General features: G+C 46.4%; 1 protein-coding gene across 3 annotated transcripts in view; it reads right to left on the bottom strand.

The window, feature by feature from the left end:
- LOC135374701 (semaphorin-5A-like) overlaps positions 1–22,628 on the bottom strand; it is a 132,515-nt gene that overhangs the window by 57,017 nt on the left and 52,870 nt on the right. The window contains exon 2 of one of the 3 annotated variants that reach the window (XM_064607621.1): positions 20,123–20,183. The exons of the other annotated variants lie outside the window; for them this stretch is intronic. The gene's annotated coding sequence lies outside the window, so the exon portion shown is untranslated. The remainder of the gene's footprint in view (positions 1–20,122; positions 20,184–22,628) is intronic. 3 annotated transcript variants of the gene reach the window in all.

The following is a 22,628-nucleotide window of genomic DNA, read 5'->3' on the forward strand; positions in this document are numbered from 1 at the left end:
GACCGAAGTAACGCATTACTTTTCTACTCGTTACTAAATTACATTTGAAATCGAGTAATTGGTAATCAATTACTTTTTCACAGAAGTAACGGTAACGGTAATCAATTACTTTTTTCGAGTAACGGGCACAAGTCTGGTGATTTGGTATAAAGGAGGGAGAGGAAACGTCGTTTGAGGCAGGTGACTTGGAGGAAGACTGAAGGACGATGAATTGAAATCAAATATTAGAAATGGTCTTCATTGGCAACTCATTTGTCTGAGTATATTTTGTCATGACAGCTGAACTGATAATTATGCCTTTGGAGATTACGAACATAGGGTCCTAAAAAAACATTTTCGCCTTTCATGCTGTTCGAAGTGAAGCCTTTTACACATTTCGGCGTGTACAAGGGGTGTCTTTGTAAATAAACACATTTTTTTTACTGAGTAGACTCAACTGCTAGGTGCAGTGGCAGTGTTGAAAACGGTGTTTGCGAGACACCCACACGAAACAGTGTTTTCTGTACAATATGCCCTTTGAAATTAAATTGTATTTTCTATGGAATTTGAAGTGTCGTAAGACAGGATGTTTACAAATGAAATGTGTACAAAATTAGAAGCAACCGTCCACAAGGTACCTACACCAGAATCGCCTTGCGAAGAGGTCTGCAGAGAACTTGATGTGGGGGGAACCTTAACCGCACACTTTGCAGCGACTACTCCACGAACATCCAGACAGGAATATAACCGGGTAACCAACCATCACTTCACCACCCGCGTATATTTCTGTTCCAGAGAAATGATTTCATTGATTTAGTGGCCCTTTTGTGGCCTGCCTACTGGCGGCAGCACGAAACATATGCGAAAAGTTCGTCGCACAGAGCTTCCGTATCGCACACGGCGTATAGTATTTTCATAGTCGGCTCGCTTCTCAAATGTTTTCATTTATTTTGGTTCAAAAACACATTAATCTCTCCGTGACAATGGACAAACGCTAGTAACCAATACCTGGAGCAGGCGTTTCGGAGGAATAAACAAGCAAGTGCAATAAACAACAACTTTATTTTGGCTTTGGAGAGTGAAAGTGGAGCAAGTGCAATATACCCGTGTGCGACCTAGGAAAGACACAAAATGTAGTCCGTCAAACCCAACAGAGTTACTCCACCGAATACATTATTCTGCAGCGCCATCAGGTGCCGCTTATAGGACCTCACAGTGTGTCGATATCGTCGTATACTACCTCTCGCGACGTAGGGTGACGCGGCTATAGGTACTGCAGCCAGTAGGAACAACGTAGGGCGGGGCTTAAACATGTCGTTCCTATACGTTGAACACGACTACAGGTAACATTTCTTAATCGTTTTGCTTTCATACTGAAAATGGCGACGGTGGTTACATTTTCGCAATTACAACAGTGAAACCCGAGAATTAATTAATAATTAAATTAATAATTATGTACCAGCTCGCCTGTGCCCTTTCCCTTCTGCCATTAGTGCTTAGGTAAATTTGTATCGTTTCTTGATCACCCGTGTTCTTGAAGGTATATCGACACCCGATATAATCGACTCTCTCTGTATATACCTGCAGGCTATGTCCGATGTTCCAATATCGCACCCTGTGTTTAAGTTAATCGACCTCGTTTGCAGCCCTAACGGAATCTAGAGTATTTATTTATATATGAGTACCTGAGCTTCCCCCATATGCTAGCTGCAATAACCTTTTTGGTCTCACCCCAGTTTTATCTCTTCCTAGTGTGGCGGTCGAGATTATTTCCGTGTATATGCAGGTAATTAAGCGATTCCTTCCTGGAATCTGTCAGTGACTTTCCGCCGTTCTTCTTTCTCTATGCACACAGCGATTCGGTGCAGTTAACGTTAACACGCATGCAATCGATTCGTAGGCAATATTGCGCATCACAAGCACAAGATATTCGCCCTGTGCGTTAGAGCTTGTTACACAGGAATGTAGATGCTGCCGTGACGAGCTCACCCTTCCTTTTTATGCGTCAGTTAAATCGATCGGGAAATGAATGTTGCTCTACCATGTTGAAGTTTTTTTTAATTTCAACATGCCAACATGGGAAAACCTTCGTCATTTTCACGATTTCGCGCGGTATCGAACTACGACAGTTCGTGACGTTTCATTGAATCTTAATATGAAATTTCTCGCAGAAGCAAGTAACTGGACACGATGGTGTTACCTGCCCAATAACAACTGACAATAATAACCTTGTTCTCTTAGTGCAGGAGGTGGGTCTGGTTCAGCGACCCCTCTAACTCTTTGCACTCCCCAACGAACTCACGCACCCTCTACGCATCTCCACCACCCTTCATCATCCATCCGTCTTTTTTTTTTTTTTTTTGCTATAGTCGTGACGACGCCCACTTCTCTATGGCCAACAACGGCGAGCCGATCCAGCCATTACCCCCCCCCCCCCCCCACACACACACGCTCAACTGAAAAAAAAAGTGCGTGAAAGCTCGCATTTCTTAAACAAAACACATTGTCAGGCAACTAGTGTATATGGTAATCGCACGTAGAAAGCATGGTAGAACAACCGAAATTATTCCAACACACGCTTGTGTCCATCTCAGTGTTCAACAACATGATGTCTCTTGTCATTTTGGTGGTCGTGCTCCAATCACTGATACCATTTCGAATAGCCCATCCAGTTTTCAGCTTTCGGTTTTAGTGCACAAATGGCAGTGCGTAATAAACATGCGCTTATTACGGGTTTCATTAGCTGTAAACTGCCCCGGTCAGCTCATAATATGTCGGCTTACACTTCTCAGGGTTGGGTTCGAAGCCGGCCGTGGTCAGCGTACGTAAAGGCATCACAAGGAAGAAAAAGTCATTCCACATAGACGCTGTCGTGTCGCTCATGATCATAATTCACGATCATGATCGTAGTGTTATTGTTACCTGCGCGGTCGACAGAGAACTTCGATGGAAAGTGATGTTCTGGTGCTGGAACACAGAAGAAAGGACAGCACACAAAACCTTCAACGAAGCCTGTTTCGATGTGTGCGAAAAAATAAAATAAAAATGAAGTAAAAACCTACTTTGCTAGAGCTAGACTGACCCACAAAGGTCGGTAGGTTTACAATGTACACCTCTGAATGCGGGAAAAACAGGATCGTTTCCGATAACGCGCACTGCAACCATTGCAAAAGACAGCACAAATGAAGTGGTGGAAGGTTTCGTACTGGTTCGCCTTGTTCGACATGCCATAATGAACTGCGAATGCGTCGAAAGGGTAATTGCTCCTTTCTCGGGGTTGAGGCACATTCTCACGATCCGTGCAGTGCTCCACCATTTGTCTCGTTACCATCCTCGTTAAGAAGAGGGTAATTGAACAATTTGCCACTTAGGCTATCCACGGTTTGTTGTTATTATTGAGATAGCGTTTTCATGCCTTCCAAGTAAGACAGCGTCGTTTAAAGGGACGTGCGAGTTCTGGAAAAGTACTAAGGTGATGAATTGGGGTAGCTGGTACCGGTTATCCGTATAGGCATGAAAGAGTCCAGGTACTTTGTGGCACTTCTTCGTGGTCAGACCTGCAACTGGTGTTTGTACCTGGTACTCATGGACGTTTCTAGGGAACACCTGGACCCGTCAACTTCTGTCGCTACATAGAGTTTCAATAGATTTTGGTAGTGTAATGGTACTTGAGAAAAACCCTGGATCCACCTCTGTTGGTGCTTGATGTGGTTTTAAGTTTCCCACACGAAATGACACTCTCGATGCTTAATGGCTAAGATTGGCTAGTAGTCTCCTTTACAATGGCCTAGTAGCCTGACTAGTAGTGATTTTTTTTTTAAATTTCGTGTTAGTGCCGCGGAGCAGGAAAACCCAGGGAAAACCCCGGACAGCACAGCCGACGCGGGGATTGTAACCCACGTCACCTGCCAGTCTTGGCGTGGAAAGCGATCAATAATGCCACGGGAGCTGGTACTAGTAGTAATAGACTAGTATAATGGCCTTAAGTATTAAGTACTGGGGTAGTACTGTATTAAGTGTACTGGGGTAGCCAGTTTGACTTCGTCGAAACTCACATCCCAATTTTTTTCTTTATTCACATCACATCACATCACAATGGCCTTCCACGACAGACTAGGAGATGACCCGCGTTCCAGTACCAGAACCGGCTGTGTTGTCTTGGGGTTTTCCCTAGCTTTTCCTCCTGCGTTTAGGCCAATGTCTGAGAGTAGCCTGTAAAGCCGGTCCAGTACGCGTGATGCCCCCTGAGCAACATATCGCCACACCGGCAGACAGATCTCTCGGTAATAACACGCCACAAACCAACTAACCAACACAATTCTCATCTTTTTTTCCACAGCTATTTGAGAGCATGTGGAGGTTATCTGTAGCACACGTGGTTTATTTCTTAATTGAACGCCAATGGCGTGCAGTGAACAGTATTTGCCAAACTCTTACAGATCAATGCACAGGGAAGCAGCTTGCATAGGGTGACAGAAACGAAGGCCGCCAAGCTGGTCTGATGGCAGTGGTAACCAGGCCCACATTCTCGCTTATCTTGCCTAAACTTGTGGTTGCTTGTTCTGTTTGTATCGCCAACTGTAGGATCACGCTTGTTCTGTTGCACAAATTCGCAAAATCTTTGTATTGCAAAATCTTACAACGGCGCAACAGTATGTGTTGGTTCACTCGAAAGAGAAAGCAGCCAGGAGGAACCCGAGTACCTCCGGTGGTACCGACTCAACATACAAGTGTGACGGTGTATAGCTCCCGGAACAAGGGACACTGAAGATGTAACGAGTGGATAATAATAAGCCTCGGTTACCTTTTCTCTTTCTTCACACACACGCACACACAAAAGGACCTCTTTGTCGGATGTACATAAGCGCTTTTTATGCCGATGTCTTTCAAAAATTTCCGAGCTCCTTCACTCCACAAAACGCTCCCAAAGGACTTCTGAGAACTTTTAGCATGTCCATCTCCGATGTCCTGCTGCTTTTGCAGCTTTCTGAGCAATCACTCGAAAGCTCTATTATGTGTTCGTTAATACGAGAACAGCCAGGATTAGCAGCGCCAAATGCTTTTTTCAGTCTCCCAATTAGTTTGCTACGCGGAAGTTTTACGGAACGTTCAAAAGAACAGTGCGCAATTGATGGCCACATCTTCTCCAGAATGGTCATTCCACAGACTGAGCTTGAGGGAGTCATGCAATGGAAGACGAGGACGGACACAGAAAGCAGTTTGTGAAACGGCGAAAGGGATGCCCGATAGGATATAGTTCTGTTCGACAATCATTCCATCCTTTACACCGCGTCATCAAGGCTCTGTTCTTCAACACTCAAACACGGAACAACAAACCATCGTTCTGAGTGTGAAAAAGTGGCGAGCTCGATGCTCCTACCCTGGGTGTTTTATTACCCAGCAGATGCGTCTACAAGTGCAATACGACTTCTGCCCGAGGTGCCGTCTAGAGATTCGGGGAAAGTGGCTGCCTTTACGAGCGCCTTTGCTCTTTTCAGCGGTACCGGCCGCGTACCGACCTCGGCGGGGGTCAGTCGGCAGCGTGTCCGCCTGTTGATCCCAAAGTTGCGGGATCGATACCGATCGAGAGCTTTCGCAAGGGACCTCAGGTACGGTGTGCCGTGTGTTGAGCTTTCAGTGGACAGGTGGGCATAATTAATCCGCATACCGACTACTGTGGCGTCGCTGATTATCGTAGTTTTCTCTCGACGTAAAGCCACGAAATATCAATTTTCACCGGCGAGTATGTTTGGCTTCAGTATTTCGGTGTGCTAGCCCCTGAGCATCAGAATTCTACAATTACAGAACTGACGACCATCGATGCTTCCGTCTCATCTGCAGTCTTACAGCAAAGCAACGAAGCAAAGCCACAGTGAAAGCCAGACAATCAGGGAATAAAGATAAGAGTGCGATGCTCCAAAAAGGCTGTTCCAAAGGTCAGCGCAATCCACCGTCCTGAGGCTGTTTCGGCATAGTGTTGTCACTTTAATAAAGAGGCCCACCGTTAGTGGTAATCTGAAGCCAGATTGACGACAGCGTTTGTGACGACGAGCGGTAGGCGAATGATTTTGCCCCCCCCCCCCTCCCCCCTTTGTGTGCCCTGCTTGTCCCTCAGTTTCAGGGTTTTAAGTATGGTTGTGATATCTTCCTTGTGAAATCTTCATTAACTTTCAGCCATTAAATACGCACATATATAGGACCTATTGCTCTTCGGCAAACACAAGGACGCCGATATAACGAAATCCACGTTCCAGCCCGAAAACGAGCGAATTGGAGACTGAAGTGGAAGGCTTCCCAAAAGTGTGCCGAACCACGTTTGCTTACCACGACGGCGGGGAAGCGACAAAAAGCAAACGCAACTTTGCCTAATACCCGTCGGCAAGGCCGTTCCTCACGCGAGCCCAGCAAAAGGAGGCAGAAGTAAAGGCATGGTTCCTTCGTGTTAGCAGCGTGGCTTCATGTAGCCGCGCCTCTTCTGAAGGAAGGCATTCCTGACCATACCGAAACGTATTTTCCCGCATCTTTCGCAGTCACGTTTGGAGGCCCCCTCTTCTGCGTGTGTGCATGCAGGATAATTAATTCTCCAGTTTCGCTTTCTTTGTTTTCAAGCAGCGAAAGTACAGCCAATGTCATGAGCAGCATCTCGAGTGATTCTTACATCACGGTTTATTGACTTGGTTCCTGCGATGGATTAGTAAATCACCACAGCGCTTTGTGTGGGCCTTTTTTTTTTGTAATATAATGGAGAAATAGAACGGTGGATAAGATAGTGCTGCTCACCATGAAAGCGGAAGTACATAGCCTGGCTCTATTGGGAACAAAGGAATAATCCTGACGGTGATTTGCTGTTGCATCATCACCCCTCGGTACAGCTGTGCGCGCAGCAGTCACTTCAACAGTTCAACTACATTAAGCCAGGTCATCGACCACCTGCATCGTGTTTTCTACATTTAGGCCGGTTTCACACGACAGGAGTTGTCGTCCGTTTGTTTCAAAAATATAATCGTAAGAGCAGTCGAGCTCCGTAGGTTCCAATGGGTCCGTTTTGGCTCCGTCCTTCTATTTCATGATGTTTCATATCTGATACATGCTATTAACGATGAAAGATTGAAGTCACTGAAAAGGTTAGCCAGCTGTAGGACTCGAATTAACCCACATCTTCTGGATTACCTCTCTCATGATACATGCTCTTTCCACCCCTATACATCTACAGGGTGTTCCAGAAAACATGTCATTGAATTATAATAAAAAAACTACGCCACTTAGAATCATGCGGTCCACAACATTTGTTCTTATTAGGTTTTTGCCACCTCCTAAAGTTAATGTCATGTACTCCAACTTTAATTATGTAAATATTTGCGAACTGAACTCGGAAATTTGCCAAGTAAAGGTCACCTTTTTTCACTCAAATTCATGATAATTCACAGTGATATTCACGAGCTATCCCATCGGAAAAAATAGCCGAATATCATGCTTTTCGGAGCACCGGACCATAGCGCGCGATGACTTTTTGAGCGCAATCGCTTTCAGTGCGACGAAAGGAGGTTCCGAAGCCAGCCCACAGAGTGATAGTAGAAAAAGTAGGTAACAGTTCCTAAAATTGGGAGAGGGAACGCATTGTCCCAGCGAAAGTCGGACGTGATAAGCCGTGCCTGTTTTATCTCTTTCTGCGATGTCGGAGAGGGCTGGGTTTCCAACCTCCTTTCGTCGGACTGACAAAGATTGCGCTGAAAAATTCATCGTGCGCTATTCTGTGCGGCCTCCGTAGAGCATGACCTTCGACTATTTTTTCCGATGGGATAGCTCCTGAATATCCCTGTCAATTATCATTAATTTGACTATATTAGACACGCTCTTCACATTACTGGGGTAAAAAAGTGACCTTTACTAGGCAAATTTCCGACTTAAGCTCGCAAAAATTTCTATAATTAAACTTACGTTACACGACATTCACATAAGGAGGTAGCGAAAACCCAGTAAGAACAAATGTCATTGATCGCATGACTCTAGGTGGTGTAGTTTTTTTTAATTATAATTCAATGACACGTTTTCTGGGACACCCTGTATATGTAAGTGTCCGGGCCGAATTTCCCCTGCTGTGCCATATTCCTAATAACGTCGTACGACACTGTGCACAGATACAGCCATCTGTTGCGCCATTTGTGAAGCCAGGAATTCCAAGAAGACGAAGTAGTAGCACGTGAGACAGAAAAAATGATATTGGACTTGGAAAAACCTTATTTCTTCTGTATTTGTACGTTTAAAGGTTATATTTTTTGTGTATTGTTCGACATGTCTTTTTGAGTGTATCAAAACTTCAGTTTTATTTTTGGCATTGTTCCTTCTGTTATTACCTGAACTTTTCGGTATGTATTGCAGATGATACTCTATGCAGTTATGGGAGTGGAATTCCCCAGTATTTCGGTGTTTCTTTTTTTAAGTCTGGTGCCGTATTTTTCGTGCGGATTAGCCATGAACGCGAAATGGTATTTTGGTTTCAGATGTGCCTATGGGCCACAACCTTGCACTTCCGCTTCACCAAAGACACAAATTGTTGTCAAATTTTTCACTTTGAATGGTTTTCATTGTGAACTGTAATGTTTCTGCATACTTAGATGTATGAAATAAGTGCCGTTTTTGCAACTTCTCCTAGTAATTGTGGGCAACCATTTTTACCCTCCACTGCATAATGTATCATATATGATACATACACAAATTTGGTTGACGGTCGCCTGAAAACCTCGCAAATTTTGTTAAAATTCGAATATTCTTATTTCAACAGTACTACTGCATTGAAAAACATTTTTTTACTGACAGCAAGAAAAAGAAATATAGGGTTAAAAACAAGGCTGAGAAAAACGTTCGTGTGAGACCGGCTTAACGAATCCCCGGATCGCTGCGTTGCCCGACTATAGGTCCGCATTTGAGCCACTATGATTTTGGAGATTTATTGATCGACACCGTATGGTATTCCTTCGTCGATATGTAAGCCTTATAGCATGGGCACGTTGGCTATTAAAAAATAAATATAAAAGCCGGCGATATTTCCTTTTTTTTTTTAAATATATTCCCCATGAGACAATTGGCTGGGACACACAGAAAGGACACATGCACAGAAAGCCTCAAGTGAAGTCACTGAAAAGGTTAGTCAGCTGTAGGTAATGATATTTTTTTTTTTTATTATTATTTATTTTTTAAGGAAATGATATTTATTGAATGGAACGACGTGGGGCCAAATGGAAGAGTCTAACAAAAAAGTTTCGAAAACAAAGTGAAATACGTACATTGAAATATGCACGATTTAACGCTTCCATTCGTTTTTGTGCGTTGTGTTTATAAGGGTCCCGGTGGTTCAATGGGTACCGTGTTCGTCTACTGATCCCAAAGTGCGGGTTCGAACCCGGCCGAGAACGCCAGCAACTTGGTGGCAGGGTGCACGTTCCTTAGATGCGCCGTCTTCCGCGCACATTAAAGAACCCCAGTTGTCGAAATTAATTCACAGACCGACCAGTTTGCGTCGCTCATGATCGTAGTTGTCTCGCGACGTAGATCCACGAAATATCAATTATACGTACAAACCACATTTTCATGTCCTTCAAGATTTCTTTCCAGCTCCAAAGATTCGTATCTTGCACGACACACTCGTTATATTTCCTGTATCTTGATAACTACCTTCGAACATTGATAACCTTCGGATCATGAGTTGCTTCCCTTGCTTTAGTATACATGGAAGTAGCACGACGTAGAGATTAAGCTCGTCCATCGACTCTACATAACACAAAAAAAAGAGTCGCAAGAATAAAATTCCAAAAGCGAGAAGTGGTTCTGATATGCAGAGCATCCGATCCACGTCGTCCTGTTTTCCTGACTTGATATATGTGGTGTCCAATGTTCATCCGGATACTTCCATCAGGTCTTCATCCTGGTCGGCTAATCAGATGACCCTGCCAGCGTCCGTGCCGTAATAATGATGAGCAGTCCTTATCTAGTGGGGTATCTAAATGAAGGCATCTTTGCTGAAGAACGTGACTTTTTCTCATTTAGAATCGAAGTGACAAGGTTCCACAGTGCAAGCTAGCGCCGATGCAAGAAGAAACTGTCCCCGAAGGGTGTTGAACTCTGTGTACGTTGGCGTTACGAATGTTTGCATATCTTATACGCATCGCGTCGTGGCTTATCTTTTCTGCATGTGGGCGAGATAACTAAGTTTTATCGTGGTTTGTGTTGGGGGGGGGGGTGCATGTCCTTGCTGTGAAAGGAGCGGTCCGATCCCGCCTTATCATACGGCATGTTGGTGGATAAGCATTATCCTTTTTTGTGTGTGACGCCGAACTCGATATAACCTTCTTCTTTGTGAAGACGAGCTTCCAGCATTGCTTTCGGCTGGTGTCTTTGGGCCATCACCTAGCTGTTACAATGATCACGCAGCGGGTAGCGGAATGTATACCAACGGAAAAACATTGAAATATTCACATCTCTACTGTTTTTTCTCCTATATACGCTGGGTCTCTGAACTCTGGAATATACATGCTATATGCCTTTGGTTAAAAAGATGTTACAATAATAAAGGAGACGTACATTGCTCAGGAACATTTACAATTAGTCGTGCGGAGCAAAAAAAGAAAAATAGAGGTACAGAGATACATGCACACACTGCATAACAAAGTTGCTAATTTGACCAACTACTTAATTAGAATATTAACCGCACATTCCTCAAACATGTGAAAAGTGTCAGAACTCTACGCCATTCATTCATTCATTCATTCATTCATTCATTCATTCATTCATTCATTCATTCATTCACGGTAATAATTGTCCTTATGGAAAGAATGTTTCGTTGCAGTTTGAAGCTCGACTCCTCCCAAGTTTTCCGTCATACGAGGGGCGTTCAAGTCAAACCGGGAATTAGCATTTTTCGCAAAAGTAAAATGAACTTAGAGGCGAGAAATTAGTTTTATTTTTCAACGTAATCTCCAGCTGCACTAATGCACTTGTCCCAGCGTTTCACGAGGGCTTGGATGCCAGCAGCGTAGAAATCCTTACCGACACGTAGCAGCCATGATCGGACCGCATTCTTGACCTCGTCGTCGCAGCTGAAGTGGCGGCCCCCAAGGAACGCTTTCAGTGACCCGATGAGATGGAAATCGCTGGGGACGAGGTCTGGACTGTAAGGGGGATGTGGCAGCAACTCCCAGCCAAGTTCCTGTAAGGTGCGTGTCGTGAGATGCGCTGTATGCGGGCGTGCATTGTACTGTAGGAGGAGGACTCCTTTGGTGATGAGGCCCGGCTTTCCGATTAATTGGATGTGTGAATGAATGATAGTGTTCAAGGTTCCCACAGAAAGGTCCGTCTTTCGAGCCAGTTCGAGACATGTTATCTATCGCTCCTTGAGGATCAGGCGCTCCACAACTTGGATGTTCTCAGGAACTCTGACACCGGGCTCTGAGCCGCCCCGGCCGGGATCGTCCCGCACTGACGTACGGCCGTCTCGGAACCGTTTGCACCACTCAAACGCTTTGCTGCGGCTAAGTGTATCGTGGCCATACTAAGCCTGAAGTCTTCTGTGAATTTCAGATGACTTTACGCCTTCATTCACGAGAACCTTCATGACAATTCGCTGTTTGATGTGCGCGCTCACCTCATTGTCGGCCATCTTGTCTAGCACGTGTCTTCTGTTTTGCACAAACTTTGGGCCACTACGTGGTGAACGCGGAGATCTGTCGCGTGTGAAAATGATGAAAAAGAAGTAGCGGGAGCCATTTATACACTCAGGAGACAGAGTGTCCCGGTATGACTTGAACGCCCCTCGTATTTTAAAGGGTGCTGCGTTTTAGGAGCACAAGGTGCTGGTCCCGTAAGAACGGCACTTGACGAGGCTTGCGTTGCGTTTTCCGACGTCCTTTTCGTCGCTACTCGTCCTACCGCGCTTGAGCGATGATGACTGATGCCTTCTCTGCTTAGCAAGCACGACAAACACCTCGGGCGTCCGGCGCTTCCAGAGCTCATCGGACGCAAGCGAAGCTCAACGACGCGGATAGAGTTAAGTCATCAACGTTTCCCTGTTTTTGAATGCGTCGTGCAGGATGCCATGCAGGACTTCCTTTAGAATCATGTATTTTATTTTTAAGCGTCTATTGTGTCCTTGTCTGTTGTGGTCTGGACGACAACACCTAATGAGGCAAAGGTCAGTGGAGCGAAAGTAGCACCGCAATTACCTCATGTTATGCACTTCCGCTGAGGCGTTGTTTCCGCTTCGTCTTGTGTTATGTAGGGTGGATACACCCAACTAACTTTTGTGTCAGCGTCATGAGCTGTGAAGGCCACCTCCTTAAATTCATCGTTTTTTACTGCGGCGTATTGCGCGCAGATAACATGTGTTTGAGCACAAGAACGGTGATCCTAGCCTGTAGCGCGCGCGCGAGGTGTTTGATGTGCACAGCCTCGAGCAACTGAAGTCCTTTAGGGAGCAGGAGTGGTGGTGGTGACGTCATTACGTGACGTAGAGAGTCCCCCCCCCCCCGCAAGTAGCGCCGCTAACCCTCCGTAGAAGACTAATGTTTTCAGTGAGAAATGAGACCTCGCGGCTGCTCCCAAAGCTGATGCTACGTAAACAACGAGATTTGGCCGAGTCAGGCCGCAATTAGGGACGACACAGACACGTAAGCCTCAAGTGTATTTCCCTCTTTCCCCTGAGTTGTTTGAATCTGATGCTACGTAACATGGACATGACTACGTCAGGCCGGGAGAGCATGCCGGGCGTCCAAGGTCGCGCAGCACCGTCCATATTTGCTGTTTCGGGCTGCTGTTATTTTGCTTTTTTCGCTGTTATGAGACATCGCATAGCGAAAGTATCGTGCTCCTGATAGACTTCTTGATGAGCGAAATACGGTTCCGAGAAATGCTAGGTGTCACTTTCTTCCTCCTGTACATGTCATAGAGTCCTGTCGACGCTATCAGCAGCGGCGGCAGCATCTCAGGACCGCCTTAGCCCGACACTGGACAGCCGCCCCCTTTTGATGCAATGAAGGTCCTAGGTCCTTGCACTCCGACCAAACAATTCCAAGCCCTACAGGCGATCGTGCAGTTTTCCACAGACACTACGCTGGTGGATATATACTGTGACGCACTGTGACAATCATGTGACGTATGTGGCTACTCCTCAACTCATTATTTTTACTTCACTGGATGTTTAATTGAACTGGAATAGTACTGGTACTCTTCATGACTGCCACATTCTCCCAACCAACCTGGTGGGGGAGCTAGTGAGATAATTTTGCCTCACTCACATTGTGTGTTCAGAGTGACTGGGCCGCGAGGCCTGATAGTCTAGCGCTGGCTAGGATAAGTAAAACGTGATAACGATCAGGCAGGCGTCGGCAGGGCACAGAGTCCGGGTTTAGTCGCCCCTTTGTCGTGTTACGAGTTCATGATTCCAGAGAGCTTGGCTCGACTTTACGCGGCAGGGCTGGCTCCCTATTTTATGGTGTCTTCGACTGGTCGTCTAGATACTCCGAGCTGGAGCGAATCAGATCGCATCTCACTCCGGCTCCGCGCCGGAGGAATTGTGCAGAAGCCGAGCGCGGCATGTTCGAGCGGAGAGGGAATGTTAACTCACGTCACTTCCGGTGTTTCCCTCGAAGTGAAAACGACGACACAAGTGCAGAACATGGCATGGCGGAACAGAAACACGACTCGGCGGAAGCTGGTGCTGTCACGTGACCAGAACCCAACCAGACTTCGCAGCCACTGAGAGCACTCCAGAAAGCTCCGAGTTGGAGGAAAGAGCCCCAAACCAACTAGTAGTTGAATGCCGTAAGAGTGCTGTGTTTCGACTAGGCGTAGACAAGACGTCACTCCAGAGCGCTCTAGAGCCATCGGAAGCAACCAGTCGAAGGCATGATTAGTGTTCTGCTCACCGAGCGCAGAGTCGAAGCCATTTTGAATCATAACTTGTTTAGTGCCTACGTTTTTAATGCGTGGCGTAGACTTTCTCCGCAAAATTCTGATGAAATTTCCACAATTGAACCTCTGTATGCAATAAGGGGATAAGTCGAAAAATCCCAAACCGAGAAAAGGGGCCTGATCTGATTGTCCCGGTCCCTTTCACACACACATGCATTTCCCGTTTTTCACCATGCTGTAGCAAGCCAGCAAATCACAATAAGGTCGTAAATTTTCATGCACAGGTGCATACTGGTATGTAGATGTCATCGCAGCAAAAATAGTAAAAAGGGGATAAGTTGACTTATTCCCTATTGCATACAGAGGCTCAACTATTAACTGCACGTGCTGCGGTACAACAACAACAAATAAGTAATGGTGATGTAGTGGGATGTTTCTCCGCTGAGGCGGCACCCCATCCATTGCTTGAGGGGGAGAAGATGGTGAGTGATCGTGAAGATGAATGTTCAGAGTTCACGCAGGAGCCCTGTTGCTGCTAAGGAGGAGATGGGGGCTTGAAGAGCTCGTAGCTGATGCGCGCGCTCCGGTAGATGAGTAAGCATTTGTAAAGTTGCCCGCACTTGCCATATAAAAGAAACATATCTCTGCCATTTTCAACAGCCAAATTCTATCATTAGGGGCTCTGACACGTTCTGAGTACGGAAGCTATACATTGTTCGTTGCAAGTACCTCCAGCAGCTCGTACGTATACGAATGGAAGAGGGAGAAAAAACAAAGCGCAAGAAAAAACCATTATACTTGAACGTAAAAAAAAAGCATTGCTATGAATCAAGTCGGCACTCGTCGCTTCGCCCCTGAAAACGATTCGGCAACACTTCCGAAAAAGGCCGTTAAAGCGCGGAGTCAATTTTGAGCCGAGAGACAGTTCCAGCTGAAACACCCATAAACATGGATGCAGCTTTCTTGAAACCACGTCTACGCTGAACGATGATAGACACCATCTTGGGAGCGGTGCCTCTTCACCCGTCAGAAGGAACCCCACCCACAAACGGTATACTATGCAGAGGGCGGAGGCCGCATTTTTAGAAAAAAAAAGAAAAAGAAAAAAAAAAAACTTCTCTAAACTCCCGGGACGAGGTCCCGCAAGAACTTGCGATGGAAGCCGCGGAAGCCGCAAGGGAAATGAACTTGTCTTGAAAGGACGTAAATTGCAGTTGAGATTCATCGGTTGATGAAGTTGAATACGATTAAAAGGAGAAGAAAAGCAGCGAGCGGAAAAAAAAAACAAAAAAAAAAACACACGCGGGGTGAGCAGCTTTTTCACATTGACGCAGCGCTCAGGCGTCTTTGAGTGATCATCAGAGTTGCTTTGCTGGAGCTTGTAATGAGGTGAAACTGGTGCTCAAAGCTCTGAATTTTTTCTTCGTTGCAGCTTTGTTTTTTCTTCGCAGAATTTTTCCTTTTTTTTTTCAGGCTACTGAATTATATTTAACATTCTCTATATTGCAATTCGGACAAAAACTTGTTTCCGATCACGCAGACATGAAGCAGTCAAGCACATTTCTGTCCCGTAAAAGAATTTCAATATCAAAGCAATCCATAGCTAAACTACCTTACCTGAACGTGAATACCTCAAATTTAAAATAACGGCTTATACCGCCATCCATTGTGACGATGAGAGTTTCACATACACATGAGTCTTGTGTTTGGGATCGGTTTTATAGCAAAAATATATGAATAAATTGCGATATATATTACGCACATATTTTGTCTTAAGTATAGCAGGTAAGCCTTTAGCTATCAACGCACTATTATCTTCGCTGCTGACACCGTTCCAAGATGGGGCGGGACTGCAGATCACGTCGCGGGCGCATCTCTCATCAGCTGTCCCAACACTTGACAAGACGACAGTTTTCCTCGCCGTATGCAAAACGTTCTAAATAAAGTAAACGCGAATCTGGCATAAAATTTGTAGGTCAGGTCGGGGTATTGTGATAGAGGCGCTCGAACGTTGGCACAAAAATATTCTTTCTTCGGGCTGAGCAGGGGAGATTCTTTTTATACGCCCCGATGCTAACATGAGACGCTTTTGTATATACGGTCTCTGCATTCTATATACCTGATGGTGAGCCTCGAATAGCTTAAGAGCCAAATAATTCTACCTCTCTGGCCCGAGGCAGTGGACGAGGGGAGAAAGGCTGTTTGTGTTGGCTCCATGTAAATAGGCCCAACTTCAACGCGGACGACGTGGGGCAGGATAGTTTTAGAAAAAGAAAACCATAAAAAAAAGTATGGCGGGGTTCGAGGAAGAACCGCAGGAGGTCAGCACCGTGAATGTCCTTCCTTTTTGGAGCGACAGCCTTTGCAGTAACGTGGCGAACGTCGTAAAGATAGGTCTTATTGATAGGCACAGAGTCCAGTTTTGACATATACACGCGGGACCGCAGGGAAATGACTATGAAGGCGGACACATTGTGTTCTCGGGACTTTCTGACAAGATGGGTCGAAAGCGTAAATGCTCGTTCGGACATTTCTCGGGAAGGGGAGGTACTGGGGGGGGGGGGGGGTTGAGGAGGTGCGGGGCATCGTGGTATTACTGCGGAACAGGAGCAGGACCTGTGAAGGTGATTTAAGGCCAGCCCTAATGCTAAGCGTTTCGTTGAAAGGAAAAGAGAGATGGGGTTCTGAATGTTTGCGCGCGAAGGATGGTTAACGTCCAAGCTAATATGTCCCGCGTGGACGTCCACTGGATGAGAGGATGTACGATAGAGGAAGGGAAGACCAGGTAGATTGATCACAAAGCGTTCCTGAGAGAGCTTCAGATGAGAGATGTTCAGGGATCCTATAGGGTTCTGTTTGTTGCGGAGAAATCATCTCCGAGGATCTATATATACTTGTCAACAACAACACAGCACAATGTTTTATGACTCATCTTATACAGTCATCAATACAAACACCTTGTTTTAGAGCGACAACAGTAATACAGGGTGTTTTTTTTTTTTTCGTTACACCAGAAGTTTAAAAAAAAACTTAACCAGGATGGATGACGTTTTTGTTGTCCAGTTATGCGGCAGGCTAGGCATCCTCTAGAAGAGAGTAGGTAAGTACTGGATGTCTTGTTACCTAAAACTAATTAACTAATTAATTAACGGCGGTTGTGTCGTCTGCCTCTCTCTTTGTATGTGTTCTGGCGCTGTTTCATACACTGGATCCATGCACCAAGTACCCTAATTCTCCGTCTTAGTGCATTAATTGCCCATTTAATTAGTGGCTTTCTGAGAACAGTGAGATATGAGAATGGGCGATAATACTCGTTGATTGCATTTATACTTATTAAAAATTCTGTGACAAGCACTTGCGTCGAAGTATCCACTGCCGATGTTATGCAAAAAAAAAAAAAAAAAATGTGTGTGTGTGTGTGGGGGGGGGGGGGGTTGGAGATGAGAATCCTAAAAAGTTCGCAAAGCCCCATCGGAAAGTAACCCGGACCGGGTCGGGCCCGCGCAGCGCGCTCTTAGTTGTGCAGCTGTAAATGGGCTCTGAATTCGGGAGATTAACTCCCTCACTCGAAGCGTTCCGATTTGGTGTGTGGAACTTTCAAATTCTAAGACGAACCAGCCTTTGATGACTCATCAAGTTAACAATTTAACCAGCGGCACGGCCGAGCTGGTTAAGGCGTCCCGCTCGTTAGCGATAGCCAAGGTCGTGCTGAAGACTGGGAGGTGGGAGGTGGTGGGTTCGAATACTACCACCTGCTGTGCTGTCCGAGGGTTTCCCCTGGGTTTTCCGAAGACTTCCCAGACGAATGTCGGCACAGTTCCCCCTGAAGTCTGCCCAGGACGCATACTAATCCCTCTTTCTCCCCACTCCTTCCTGCTGTTTTCTCTCCACCTGCCCACATCTACATGTACGTCGCTCATAGCCACAGTTGCTTCGCGGCGCTAACACGGAATGAAAAAAAGTAAACGCAAATACGTAAGAAAAATGCGATTACCAGAAATCCTCGCATTAAACTAGTGGCACCTGGTTGCATTATACCAAACAAGTTGTATAACAACAACAACAATAATAAATGAAGTGATGATGACATGGAATGTTTCCCCGTAGTAGCCACAGGACCCTACCCCACTTCAGTGGTTAATATGAGAGGGTGAATTATGGTGAGAATGAAGCGACGACAGGTCGGAGTTCTGTTTAGAGCTCTTCGAGGAGTCCAGTGGCTTGCATGAAAGCAAAAAGGGAGCGAAGAGCCCGGCACTGATGCGCAGGGGAGCTCCATTGGCCAAGTACTTTGGACAGGCTGAATGGTCTATGGTCGAGGAGTTCAAGTTGGCGTCGAAGAACCCGGCGTTCACACGTGTACTGCTCACAGTTTTCGATGATATGGAGGATCGTAGCTGGGGTGTGGCAAGCTAGGCACAGCGCCGTGTTACTGTAACCCAGCTTAACACGGAACACAGGGGTGAAGGCGACGTTGAGTCGTAGACGCCGCAGGAGTGTCGTAAAGCTGCGAGGGAAGCCACCTGGCATCCTAAATGATAATGACGGGTCCACTGCATGGAGGAGGAGTGATGTCATGGAGCCATTGCTGGCGGGCCAAGGGTGACAAGTTATATAAAAAAAAGTTAACGATGCATACAACGATGCGGTGTGTGTGTTGGGCGATGACACAAATTATAATAATAAATGTTGAATCTGAGCGGAATATAACGAGGTCGATGAAGTAAGTATTCTAGAAGAGCGGTGGTGTGTGACGACGACGACGACGGGCACATTTGTGTTGGCCACTGACATTATCCTGAACCGTGGGCATCGCCGCTGTCGCAGAGGTGTTCGGCAGTCAGCACAAAGTGTACGTTCCCGACATCAATGCGAATTGACGGCTGCTTTCTTACCTGCAGCCGCCAGAGCAACCAGCTCATGTGGCTGGACTTTCACTTTGATTACAGTCACACGTTCTGTGGCCTACTTTATCACGTAACTCCGTTCGTTGACGGTAATATACACCTTCGCTTTGCCTTCGTATTCCACTGGCCCAATGACATGCGAGAGTACAACAACCGGGCAAAGGTACCGGTATTTTTCCTTTTCTGTTTCTTCAACGTACCGTTGTTTGGTTGACCACTGTTGTAAAAATCGATTATTTCTCGGCCAGATGGCGGGCTACCGCGTTTTGTTGCGGGCTCCGTTCATTCAGCAGTAGTTCCCAGTAGTGGTTCATGTATAGCGGAATTTTGTACGTTCTTACATTGAAGCGCTTCGGGTCCCATTACTACATTTCACTAAGGCTCGTGTTCCAACTGCGACATAGTGGCAAGCATTCAACATGTCCTCATCGACTGCCCTCTATACAGTTCGGAGAGAGCAATGCTCCAGTCCCAACTGCCCCGCATCAACAACAAGCCGCTCAGCCTTGCAGCAATCTTGGGTCCTTGTTCTAACCCTGTGCAGCACCGTCAATGCCTGCACTCATTCAATGTGTTCCTGACGTCTTCTAACCTGCTTGAACTCCTGTGACCTCAGAGCTGTTGCCATGAATGCGGAGATGTGCTCTTCACAAAAATTCATCTCTGGTGGCCGGCCGGATGAACTACTATCCCCTTCAGTTACGACGCACCTGCGTGTGTGATATCTCATTTGCGTGCGTCGTGTGTGTGCGTGCGAGTGTATATGCCTCATCTTTTTCATCGTCATCTCACTCATACACTAACCCACATGCACTGAGGCATGGTAACCGCAATTGTTGCGGTGAATCACCTCATCCCATAATCACTCACGTAATTGTTGTTGTTGTTGTTTTCACTAACGCACCGAAAAAAGAGTTTCCTTTCTTTTTTTTCTACCTTCGTATAAGCAGCAAAAATCACGAAATACCCATTAGCGGCAAAGAAATCGACGCCTAAAATATATTTAGCCGGGGCCACCATCTCTGGCGTCTTTTTTCCCCCTCTCCCGCTCCTGTTTCTGGGCCCAAAAAACGAGTTCCCTTCATCTTGCAGGTACAGTGTCCCCCTCCTGTATCTCTCCCGCATTCCATGCATCCTTTTTTTTTTCTTTTTCATGCCCCGCAGGAGGTATAACCAGGGGCTCGTCACTTGCCACGAACCTTTTCATCGCTTTTGCTCCGAGCAGTTGCGCGCTGTCAGCGATATTAAAATGCGACGTGAATCCTTTGGCCAAACGGAACAGATACACGCTTGTACGTATATTGAGGGTAATTATTTGTGACGTCATCCTTTACCTGAAGCACTCGGAAGGGGTCCTGCGTAATTTGGCTCCCTCCCTTCAACGCTTCTTATCTCCTGGAAAGAAAAAAAAAGAGTGGACGGAATAAGTGTGAGTGATGAGTGTGATGTAACGTGAAAATTTGCGCGATTATGGGAAAAGGATGCCAAGATTACGGGGTGAGTGAATATCCGAGGCTTCGAATACGGATAGAGTATTCTTATTATTTTAATTCGATTGAATTCGAAATATTTCATGCAATAGCGAGAAGAGTGACGAGGGGAAGTAGATTGAGAACGACGAGGAGAGTCCTAAGATAAGAATTCGAATGTATTTTGATTTCCACTCACACACTCTTAGATTTAATCACGGATAATCATCTGCTTACTCCGCAGAAGGATTGCCGAAGTGAATAGCAAGCTTCGCCCGCCGGCTTGTTATGGAATATTTTGCTTTGTTGCTGCTAGGGGCCCTTCTTGCTGAAGCGCCTTCCGAGTGTCGTTACAGAAAATTGCAGCGCGTGATTTTGTAAATATAGTCTCGCGCAAGCAGGAAGGGGGCCCCTGTTCCACGGAAAAGTGAAGCTGAAATGGACCTCTACCCCGGAAACGTCATCGTGACGTTGGTAGACAGACTGAAACCGAAACAAATCGGAAGCGGAGGGATGGGTTCCACGAATGGGCACTTGCTCGAAGGCGAAGGTCGCGTCGCTTTCAGGGACCATCGTAATACCTTCGAGACCGTGGCTTTCGGGCGCAACCTTGTTGGCCTCTATTCGAGTGTAGTTCAACTCTACCAACCTGGTGGCGCTATCGAACAGTATGACGTCATTTGTATACAAAGAAGGAGAGGTCTATTGAGTGCCGGCAGAGCGACGTCACGTTTTTTGTAGCTATCAGGGCTGGTTTCGGAATACTGTGTACGTGGCACGTCGAGGTGGTCCTCAAAGTGAAGTGTGCAAAGCATTCTCTCATTGGCCTCGTGACTCCCACAAAGCTTACAACATTGACATGCGAGTTTTTCACGTTGAATATCTCCGTTAAGGCGCCCACCAAACTTCCCTTCTTCATGCATAACTCCTTAAAGGGACAGTCCGGGAAAACCGGAAGTTCCAACTGCCACGGAGGCTTACATGCTGGGTGGAAAGTTTCAGCTCACAAAATGGCGTCGTTTTCGAGATATCGAATAAAAAATACTCCTCTGAAGACATCCGGTTTCGTTTTTCTCCCTCGCATACTCCTTGCCCCAAGGATCCTCTATGTACGTCAGCCGTCACGTGAGCATGACGTCCCCAATGGACAAAGTGGAGCGGAGGACTGCGCCGTTGCTGGGAATGCAAAGAGGTGTTTTTGTCTGAGTGTACTGAACAGAAGGCTACGTCGTGATACCTGTGTTTACATTGGCGCTACTCTGCATATTAGTCTACATAACGCGTGATTGCTACTCAAAAACATCATAATGGACAAATGCTAGCACGCAACAATCAACTATCGCGCAAACAGGCATGCGCAAGTCACGTGCGGCATTGCTCTTATGCACGTCACGCAAGAGCTCGCTGCGGCCTTTACTCAGGACCAACTGCGGCATAGAAAAAAGTCGATTATAAATCGTGCGATACGATTTCTTCTGAAATATCTTGCACGGTTGTTGTGAGGAGTATTAGAAATCATAAGGCGGTGTTTCCCAGACCTATGTTTTCGACCGGACTGTCACTTTTAGGTTGTATACTGGTATGCTTTAGGTTGTATACTTCCTATTCGCTGCTGCGTGAATAGGAAGTGTACAACCTAAAGCATTTGCTTATCTGATGCAACTATTTCCTTTTGCCCGGGCGACACAGGTGGGCATTTGCTTGCACCCCTCATAGCGTTTCATCCGAGCACGTTCACCGAGCTCCTCCATCGATATACTCGGACCTATCATTTGTACAGCTCGCGTATACCGCTGGGGGGCATCCGCTTCTTTCAAACGCAGGAGCGGTGCAACGAACGAAAATCGGGCTTGCCGATTAGAACGGCGCCGGACACGCGACAGTTGCAGGTGTGTGATTAGGGCGTCACGCTTACTTCGGGTGCGTGAGAATCGTCACAGCAGAAATCACGCCGACCGAACACGTTCCACTAGGATGCATGGTCTTCTCTTGGGAATGGACAACCGATTCCCATGAAGGGAAAGTCGTAGTAGTCGCTTTCCTTTTGGGCCATGAAACGACAGGTTCCTCGGTCATCTGAAGGGAACCTTAGATACAGTGGCGTAGCTAGAAGGGGGTTTGGGGGTTTAACCCCCAAAAAACGTAGGTAGTGCATTTGGGAGAGGGAAAACGAGGGTAAGCCCTCTGCCTTGCGTAATCCCATATAGACCTTGTCGCGTTACTCTCAAACCACCAGTTCCCGTGCGCTCCTTAGCCTCGTTCCCAGTGACGACACAACAGGGGTGGACTGCCAAAATCGCTCTTCCCGCTCTTCCCATTGGGATGAATACTGGCGACCGCCGTCTATAATGAGTATGACTGACGATAACCT

The sequence above is a fragment of the Ornithodoros turicata genome, unplaced genomic scaffold (assembly GCF_037126465.1).
Source record: "Ornithodoros turicata isolate Travis unplaced genomic scaffold, ASM3712646v1 ctg00000746.1, whole genome shotgun sequence".
NCBI classification, from domain to species: Eukaryota; Metazoa; Arthropoda; class Arachnida; order Ixodida; family Argasidae; genus Ornithodoros; species Ornithodoros turicata.